Below are 11,256 nucleotides of genomic sequence, written 5' to 3' on the forward strand. Positions count from 1 at the left end.
TTTTTTAAAAATATATTTCAAGGACCCTCTAAGAAACGTGGATTTTTAAAAAAAAATTCAAGGACCCTCTAAAAAACGTAAGTTTTTTTAAAAATATTTTTTGAAGGATCCTCTAAAAAACGTAGATTTTTTTAAAAATATTTTTCAACGACCACCTAAGAATGTGGATTTCTGAAAATTATTTTTCAAGGACCACCGTAGATTTTTGAAATTTATTTTTTTCAATGACAACCTAAGGAACGTGAATTTTTTAAAAATTATTTTTTTCAATGACCACCTAAGGAAGGAAGGTGGATTTTTTAAAAATATTTTGTCAAACCAAGGAACGTGGATTTTTTTTAAATATTTTTTGAAGGACAATTAAAGAAACGTGAATTTTTAAAAATATTTTTCAAGGACCACCTAAGGAAGGTGGATTTTTTAAAAACATTTTCTCAAGGAACATATAAGGAACGTCAATTTTTTAAAAATATTTTTTCGAGGACCATCTAAGGAACGTCCATTTTTAAAAATATGTTTCAAAGACTCGCCAGGAAAAGTCATTTTTTTAATATTTATAGGTTCCACCAAGAAACGTGGTTATTTTAAAAATATTTTTTCAAGGACCATCTAAGGAACGCCATTTTTTTAAAAATATATTTCAAAGACTCACTACGGAAATTTAAGTTTTTTTTTTTTAAATATTTATAGGTCCCACCAAGAAACGTGGATATTTTAAAAATATTTGTACAAGCACCAGCTAAGAAACGTGCATTTTTTAAAAATATTTTTTTCTAGGATTCTAAGGAACCTGGATTTTTAATAATTTTTTTCTAATGACCAACAAAGGAAGGTGGGTTTTTAAAAATACTTTTCAAGTGGATTTTTTTAAATTATTTTTTTTCAATGATCACCTAAGGATGGATTTTTTAAAAATATTTTTAAGGACTCACTAAAGAACGTGTATTATTAAAAATATTTTTTCAGGGGCCAACTAAGGAACATGGATTTTTTAAGAATTTTTTTTCAAAGACCACCTGAAGAACCATTTTTAAAAATATTTTAAGGACCCCCCAAGAAATGCGGATTGTTTAAGAATATTTTTTTAAAGGGCCACCTGAAGAACACGGATTTTTTAAAAATATTTTAAGGACCTCCAAGAAACGTGGCTTTTTAAAAATATTTTTCAAGGACCACCTGAAAAACGAGGACATTTTAAAAATATTTTAAAGACATATCAAGAAACTTGGCTTATTAAAAATATTATTTTTAAGCGATTCGAATCGCTTAAGTATCCTTTAAATAATCTTAAAAGAAATCCTGAAGAGTCCTTTGTGTATTGCAGAAAAATTTTTACACTAAACCACGCGTAAGGACATTAAGGTATCCTCGAAAAATTCTTCAGTGAAACCTAAAAAAATTCTCTAACCATATCACCCTTGACATCTTTTAAAATCCTTGGAAAAAATCGTTAAAAAAACATATTTAAGGTCCTTTTAATATCAGTAAATTAAACAATTTTATATCCTCTTCGGATCCCTCCAAATTTCTTTTAATAAATATTACGAACACATCATGATAGTCCCGAAAAAATTCAGGATCTACTTATAAAATCCTTGTGTAGTCTTCCCATTTTCAATTATTTTATTACAGCATGACAAATTCAAGTTTGTTGACATTTCTGGTTCAGTGATATTGAAGAGAGTTCAATGATGATTTGAACTCTTAAGGAGGTCAAATCAAATAGGGGATTTAGGCATGTTACCCGTATAAATATTTTTTTCAAAACTCTTTTTTCTTCAACTGTTTATTTATATTTCCTGGATTTTGTTGGCTTCGCATATTTCTATGAGACTGGGTATGATTTCTGCTATTTTTTTTTTTTTTTTTTTTTTTTGAATATTCATCTTTCCGGCTATAGATTTTCCAATGTTGTTGTTTTTTTTTTCTTTCTCCCAAAGAGTTTTTCTATTGAAAATGTTGGCGTACAAGTTTTGTTTTTCTATTGCATACTTTTAGGAATGACAAAATTGCATTTCCTTGCAAAGTATGCTGTGTAAAAAACATGAATGCAAAGGCCGGAATGGTAGTGAGAGAACTTTTTTCTATATGTGTGTGCGTGTGTGTGTGTGTGTATGAGTGCTGTGTATGTAGATTTTGTATATTTGTGTTGTTTTCTTTCTGTATTGATTTGTTTTGAAGTATTTTCTGTTTGTTTGTCGTTTTGTTTGTTTGTTTGTTGGGATTTATTGCTTCAGAGAGATGCCAAAAGATAAATGAAATCATAACAAATCTGTGTACACAAATAACAACAACGGCAAGAGCAGAAATTCAGGCAGCAGCAACAGCAAATTCTCCATCATTTGAATGAAACTGCAGTTTTCCAAAGGCATTCTCCAAAACGGCATGAAGTTTTGATTACGAGTTCGATATTTGTTAAAGAATTGTTGGAATGTTTTCTATTTTTTTTTTTTCTGATAGAACAACATAAAACACTGGGCAAATGGAAGAGATATTTTACCAAAAGTTTGAGGGGTTAAGTTGGCATTAAGGGGCTCATATAAGTGGGTCAGATTGAAGATTATCAAAAAAAGAAATAAAAATAAATTAAATAAATAAAAATTAAAATAAAAACAAGTAAAAAAGCTTCAAGTTCGATCGGTCCGAACTTTGAATACCCTACACCATTTGAAACAAATTTGACAATTTTCAAAAAAAAAAATCCGTAAAAATTCTGTTAAAATCTTACGACGAGGTGGACCTGCATTGGCAAAGCTTATCATAAGCTGCAGTATCCATTACGAGCTTCAAATTCCAAATTTGAAACGATTTCGGTGAAAAATGTCGCTAAAAACTTTAAAATACCGAATATGGGGAGGTAGTGTTATATGGGAGCTATACGAAGACGTGAACCTGCACAGACAATTTTTTGCCATGTGGCTGTAATATCCATTACGAATTTCAAACACCAAATTTGAAACAATTCTGCTAAATAACGTCGCTAAAAACATCAAAATACCGAATATCAGGAGCTACCGTTATATGGGGGCTATACGAAGACGTAGACCTGCACAGACAATTTTCTGTCATAGGATATAGTATCTATTACGAACTTCAAATACCAAATTTGAAACAATTCCGGTAAATAATGTCGCTAAAATCAACAAAATGCCGAATATCGGGAGGTAGCGTTGTATGGGGGCTATACGAAGACGTAGACCTGCACAGACAATTTTCTGTCATAGGCTGTAGTATCCATTACGAACTTCAAATACTAAATTTGAAACAATTCCTGTGAAAAACGTCGCTGAAATCATCAAAATACCGAATATCGGGAGGTACCATTATATGGGGGCTATATGAAGACGTAGACCTATACAGACAATTTTCTGTCATAGGCTGTAGTATCCATTACGAACTTCAAATACCAAATTTGAAACAATTCCGGTGAAAAATGCCGCTAAAATCATCAAAATACCGAATATCGGTACCGGTTTATGGGGGCCATACCAAAACGTGGACCTACATGGCAGTACCAATAGTACTGCAGACATAATATACATTTGAGTAAAATTTTATCAACCTACTGCATTTCGTTCGGAAGCTAGAGTGATTTTCACAGATGGACGGACATCGCTAAATCGTCACAGAATTTTATGCTGATCAAAAATATATATACTTTGTGGGGTCGAATATGTATATTTCGAGGTTTTACAAACGGACTGACAAGCTTAATATACCCTCCATACTATGGTGGAGGGTACAAAAATAACAGACAAAAATTTCTCTAAAAGGATATTTGAGGGATTTTAAAATAATTTTTTTGAGGGCACGAATGGACCCCCTCTTTTTTCTTTTTTGGGAAATTCTGCTAAAAGTGATCTATTTTTTTTAAATTTAAATTTATTTTCAAGGATGCAGTCAATAAATTTCAAATTCTATTTTCCTCTGGAAAATATTTTCTCAAATATCCCGGTAACTAATTTGCCATATACATAACTTCAGCCTATCCCGACACGAATGAAGGGAAATAAAAACGCAGGGGTTTTAATCAAAAAAATTCTTGTTATCATTCTGCTGACGATGACACAAATTCTCTTCTGCCAACGTCAGGATATTTGTGCAACACAACACATAACACACTGGAGTTTAACAGACTTCTAACAAAATTAAATTCATTTAACACCATCCTGAAACGATTTTTTCCTGGCCTCCCTGTTGCCCTATCCTCCTCCTCCTCCTCCCTATTACCGGCTATAAGTTGAAAAATTAAGGCAGTTTGCAAAATTGCACATATGGGCACCATACTTGGGGATATGAGGCGTTTTATACTAATCCCACAAAAAAAAACTTTTTTTTGAAAAATCCACGTTTATGGATCCTTTGAAAAATTATTTTTTAAAAAATCCATGTTTCTGGTTTTTGTGAAAAAATATTTTTTAAAAAATCCGTGTTTGAGGATCCATTGAAAAAATATTTTTTAAAAACTCCACGTTTATGGATCAGTGGAAAAAGAATTTTTTAAAATTTTATTTTTATTTTTTAAAAAATCCACGTTTATGGATCAGTGGAAAAAGAATTTTTTAAAATTTTATTTTTATTTTTTAAAAAATCCACGTTTATGGATTCTTTGAAAAATTATTTTTTAAAAAATCCACGTTTATGGATTCTTTGAAAAATTATTTTTTAAAAAATCCACGTTTATGGATTCTTTGAAAAATTATTTTTTAAAAAATTCACGTTTATGGATTCTTTGAAAAAATATTTTTTAAAAAATCCACGTTTATGGATTCTTTGAAAAAATATTTTTTAAAAAATCCACGTTTATGGATTCTTTGAAAAATTATTTTTTAAAAAATCCACGTTTATGGATTCTTTGAAAAATTATTTTTTAAAAAATCCACGTTTATGGATTTTTTGAAAAATTATTTTTTAAAAAATCCACGTTTATGGATCCTTTGGAAAAAATAATTTTAAAAAAAATCCACGTTTGTTGATCCTTTGAAAAAAGTAATTTTTAAAAAAATCCACGTTTCTGGATTTTTTTAAATTTTTTTTTTAAAAAATCCACGTTTATGGATTTTTTGACAATTTTTTTTTAAAATCCACGATTATGGTTTCTTTGAAAAATTATTTTTTAAAAAATCCACGTTTATGGATTCTTTGAAAAATTATTTTTAAAAAAATCCAAGTTTATGGATCCTTTGAAAAAAATAATTTTTAAAAAAATCCACGTTTATGGATCTTTGGAAAAATTATTTTTTAAAAAATCCACGTTTATGGATCCTTTAAAAAAATATTTTTTAAAAAATTCACGTTTATGGATCCTTTGAAAAAATATTTTTTAAAAAATCCACGTTTATGGATCCTTTAAAAAAATATTTTTTAAAAAATCCACGTTTATGGATCCTTTAAAAAAATATTTTTTAAAAAATCCACGTTTATGGATTCTTTAAAAAAATATTTTTTAAAAAATCCACGTTTATGGATCCTTTAAAAAAATATTTTTTAAAAAATCCACGTTTATGGATCCTTTAAAAAAAATATTTTTTAAAAAATCCACGATTATGGATCCTTTAAAAAAATATTTTTTAAAAAATCCACGTTTATGGATCATTGGAAAAATTATTTTTTAAAAAATCTACGTTTATGGATCCTTTAAAAAAATATTTTTTAAAAAATCTACGTTAATTGATTCTTGAAAAAATATTTTTCAAAAAATCCACGTTTGTTGATCCTTTGAAAAAATATTTTTTTAAAAAAAATCCATGTTTATGGATCCTTTGATTTTTTTTTTTTTTTTGAATCCACGTTTATGGATCTTTTGAAAAAAAAAATTTAAAATATCCACGTTTGTTGATCCTTTGAAAAAATATTTTTTAAAAAATCCAAGTTTGTTGATCCTTTGAAAAAATATTCTTTAAAAACTCTACGTTTGCTGGACCTTTAAAAAATATCTTTAAAAAATCCACGTTTATTGGTCCTTGAAAAAATATTCTTTCAATTTCATATTCAATTTTTCATATTTTTCTAAAATTTATTTCTTGAATATCTCATATAAATTCCGAAAAAAATTAAAATTCCATGTATGTATGTCAAAGTGTTTGCCAGTTGTTATTTAAAATGTACTCCAGCAGCCAATCTACCACAACAACATGAGTAACAGGAGAGAGAGTGCAAAACCCAAAACTACAACTACATTGACATGGAAGGATAATAACAGGAACAGCAGCAACAACAACAAGAACATGTTCGAAGGAACTTTAACTACAACAGCCACAGAGTTATTTCGACAACTGCTGTAATGTTCGGTGCAAATATTTAAGTAACAATCTGAAGTTGATTGTAAGGAATTACCTACTCCAACGCCCATCGAGTACTAGGAGTAATAGATGGGCATTTAATGTTGGAGACCATGAAGGATTCATTGCAAGCAAAGACTGGTAGTAGACGAAAATGTAAAAAAATGAACTTTGAAAAAATATGTTTTTAAATACAAGGACTCCACAAGCACATGCCGATATTCATGAACTCACACATACAAAGATAGGAAGTTTTTACTTATACAGATCCTTAGGGAGAACTAATCACCAATACCACCTTACTGCATCCTATGAAATTACACACACACTCACTTAAATTGATTAAGTACATATATCCTCCCAGCACCACACATGTCCTTATGGTCAGCCATATATGTGTATGTGATGTATTTGTACCAAAAGGGAGATCCCAAAATATTGTCTAGGTGCTGTGGATTTCGATAGACCAAACGACACATTTTGGCCTCAAGTCATAGTCACAATCTGTTAGAGGACCTAAAGGATACATTTCTGAAAACATTTATTGACACTTCAATGTTTCTACTACTACTACCGCAACTATCACTGTATCAGCAAAATGTCAAATACCGGCAGGCTAATAGTAGAAAGCCAATTTTTTACTTGGAAGGGATGATTATAATATGAGCAAATATTAGTTTAGTTTTCCACACTGCAGGAAGAAGTAGATGGGGGAATTTAGGTTGGTTGAAATTAAAATCTAAAATGCAATTGACCCAATTACGGAGTCAATTCATTAACTGGGGGCTTAAAAGGGTACTATTTTGTACACAACATAAAATAAGAATTATTTTCTGGGCTTTAAAATTATAAGGAAAAAATTATTATAAAAATTCCAAGAATAAAATATTATTTAAAACTGCAAGAATGGCCCTTTAAAAATATTTTTTCAGCTTTGCGAAAAATACTCTGAAAAATATTTAATGAAAAATCTGCAAGAAATATTTTGGGAAACTCATATTTATAAATTGGAAGGTTATTTGAAAGTCCTTAAAAAATCCACTGATTTTTCTTTAGAAATATACTTAATATTCCATTTTCGTAGAAAAAAATCCAAGTTTCATGAAAAACATATTTTTAAAAAATCCACAGATAATCTTTAAAAATATGCAAGTTTATGGCCTGAAAAAAGCAATTAATTCACGTTAATATTTTGTGTAACCCTATGAAAAATATCCTCAAAAATCCCCGTTAAATGATCCCTTTTGAAAAATAATTTTTTAAAACATCCACGTTTGGTGATCCTTTGAAAAATATTTTTTTAAAAATCAACGCTTGATGATTCCTTTTGAAAAATAATTTTTTAAAAAATAAACGTTTGATGATCCTTTGAAAAATTATTTTTTTAAAAATCCACGTTTGCTGGTTCTTTGATAACATACTTTTTTTAATCTACGCAAAATGATCCTTTAAAAAGTATATTTTAAGAAATCAACGTTTGTCGACTCTTTGAAAAAAATCTTTTTTTTAATCCAAGTTTGTTGGTCCTTTGAAAAAATGTTAAAAAAAAAACTTTTGTTGATTCTTTGTACAATTAAATTTTTTAAGATTGCTTAGAAAAGCTATTTTTAAAAAAACTCACGTTTGTTGATCCCTTGAAAATATATATATTTTTTTTAAAAAAAATCCACGTTTGTTAATCCTTTGAGAATTATTTTTTAAAGAAACCTACGTTTGCAGATACTTTCTAAAAGCTCCACGTTTGCCGATACGTTCTAAAAAATCCACATTATTTGATCCTTAAAAAAATCCACGTTTGTTGATCCTTTGAAAGAATATTTTTTTAAAAATCCACGATTGTTGATTCTTTGAAAGAATATTTTTTTTAAAATCCACGCTCGTTGATCTTTTAAAAAAATATTTTTTTAAAAAATCCACGGTTGTTGATCCTTTGAAAAAATATTTTTTGTTTCAAAATCCACGGTTGTTGATCCTTTGCAAAAATATTTTTTAAAAAAATCCACGTTTGAAGATCTTTTGCAAAAATATTTTTAAAAAAAATCCACGTTTGAAGATCTTTTGCAAAAATATTTTTTAAAAAAATCCACGTTTGAAGATCTTTTGCAAAAATATTTTTTAAAAAAATCCACGTTTGAAGATCTTTTGCAAAAATATTTTTTAAAAAAATCCACGTTTGAAGATCTTTTGCAAAAATATTTTTTAAAAAAATCCACGTTTGAAGATCTTTTGCAAAAATATTTTTTAAAAAAATCCACGTTTGAAGATCTTTTGCAAAAATATTTTTTAAAAAATCCACGTTTGAAGATCTTATGCAAAAATATTTTTTAAAAAAATCCACGTTTGAAGATCTTTTGCAAAAATATTTTTAAAAAAAATCCACGTTTGAAGATCTTTTGCAAAAATATTTTTTAAAAAAATCCACGTTTGTCGATCCTTTAAAAAATTATTTTTTTTTAAAAATCCACGTTTATTGATCATTTGAAAAATTATTTTTTTTTAAAAATCCACGTTTATTGATCATTTGAAAAATTATTTTTTTAAAAAAATCCACGTTTGTTGATCCTTTGAAAAATTATTTTTTTACAAAATCCACGTTTGTTGATCCCTTGAAAAATTGTTTTTTTTAAAAAATCCACGTTTGATTATCCTTTAAAAATTATTTTTTAAAAAATTCACGTTTGATTATTCTTTGAAAAATAATTAAAAAATCCACGTTTGATGATCCTTTGAAAAATTATTTTAAAAAATTCTCGTTTGATTATTCTTTGAAAAATTATTTTTAAAAAATTTCACGTTTGATTGGTTCTTGAAAAAATATTCTTAAAAAAAATCCACGTTTGATTGATCCTTGAAAAAATATTCTTAAAAAAATCCACGTTTGATTGATCCTTGAAAAAATATTCTTAAAAAAATCAACGTTTGATTGATCCTTGAAAAAATATTCTTAAAAAAATCCACGTTTGATTGATCCTTGAAAAAATATTCTTAAAAAAATCCACGTGTGATTGATCCTTGAAAAAATATTCTTAAAAAAATTCACGTTTGATTGATCCTTGAAAAAATATTCTTTAAAAAATCCACGTTTGATTATTCTTTAAAAAATCCACGTTCGATGATGCTTTAAAAAAAAATATTTTTTTTTTTTTTTTTGAAGTCCATGTTTGATGCTCATTTAATTTTTTTTTAAATCCACAATAAAAATGCTTTGAAAAAGATTTTTTTTAAAGTCCATGTTTGATGATCCTTTGAAAAATATATTTTTTTTTAATCCACAATAAACAATCCTTTCAAAAATATTTTTTAAAAATCCACGTTTGATGTTCTTTTAAATTATTATTTTTTAAAAAATTTGTCTTAATTGATCTTTTGAAAAACTATTTTTTAAAAAATCCATGTTAATTGATCTTAGTCTCTTGATCCACCTAAAAAAAATGTTTTTTTTAAGAAATCGACGGCTAACGATCCTTTGAAAAATTATTTTTTTATAAAATCCACATTTAATGATTTTTTGGATTTTTTTAGAAATTAACGTAAAACTGACCTTTTGAAAAAATATTTTTTTAAAAAATTTCGCGTTTAATTATCCTTGAAAAATTAAATTTAAAAAAAAACCGTTTTTGGTTCTTATTTTTTCTAAAATCCACGTTTTTCGTCCTTTCTATTAAAGGACACACAATGCTAACAGCCTGATGTTTTCAATAATTTATGAAAAGCTTAAAACTAATAACTACCTATATTTTGATATTTTTCTTTAAAAGTTACAATCCTTGATTTTTTAAAAAATATTCTGTCAAAACCTGTGGTATTTGGAATATATTTTCTATGGCTATTGGAGGTACAAGCCTTTATTTTCTAATAACTTCCAGATATATCAGGGCCTCAAACTTAAAAAATTGTTGAACATTTTTAAAATAAATATCAATGGCAAGGATTGTTCAAATATTATCTTCCAAGAACATTCTGACCCACAAAAGTAGGTTTCTCAGATATATTTTTCAGCAGTCTGTATTTCTTAAATTTGTTAGTCCGAGCTTAAACAGCGATTTTTTTAAGAATTATATTTCAACGACTTTTTCTTCAAATTTTTTGGCTTGAATTTCCTATAAGTTGTCATGTTTAGCTTTTTGTAAAAATTTACATATATCACTTTAAAATCAAATGCAACACATAGCCCTAGGCAAATTTTATTTACAGAAAGATATTGACAAACTTCCCTGACAACAACTACATTGACATTTTCTGTTACACACACACATCTTATCTACATCGACGACTGTTACAAAATATCAATCCTCTACATCAGAACGTATTCACACACTGTCAATAATTTTTCGATACAAAATATATGTGAAGCTCTTTTCTTGCCCTGTTCTCTACAACTTTTCAGGTCAGTCACCAAATATTTTGCATACACTGAACTATACGAACGGTTTACTGATATTTCCTTGCGTCTGTGTGTGGAAAATGTGCTGTTATTACCAAACTCCGCTGACTCTTGTTGTTAACTTTTGTCCTATTGCAGTTTTAAAAGGGATTTCTTTCTGTGCAATAGACGAAGCTGAATTACGGGTGGGTATTAAAAATTTAGTCTGTGGTGAAATCCTAGAATTTAGGCAGGTATGGAGAATATTTCTTTTTTTATACAGTGGGTGACAAAAGTTGACAGAATTTAATATTTAAATTTGAAGAAAAAAAATTTCGTCCTTTGAAAAATATTCTTTGAAAAATCCACATTCATTGTTCCTTGAAACAATATTTATAAAAAATAAACGGTTCGAATGGTCCCTGAAAAAATATTCTTTAAAAAATCCACGGCTCGAATGCTCCTCGACAAAGTATTCTTAAAAAAAACAACGTTGATTGGTCCTTTAAAAATATTCTTTAGAAAATCCACATTGATTGGTCCTCGATAAAATCACATTTATTGATGCTTCAAAAAAATTCTTTAAAAAATCAACGTCTTCTTGGTCCTTGA

Source organism: Musca domestica, unplaced genomic scaffold (assembly GCF_030504385.1).
Source record: "Musca domestica strain aabys unplaced genomic scaffold, Musca_domestica.polishedcontigs.V.1.1 121, whole genome shotgun sequence".
Classification (NCBI taxonomy): domain Eukaryota; kingdom Metazoa; phylum Arthropoda; class Insecta; order Diptera; family Muscidae; genus Musca; species Musca domestica.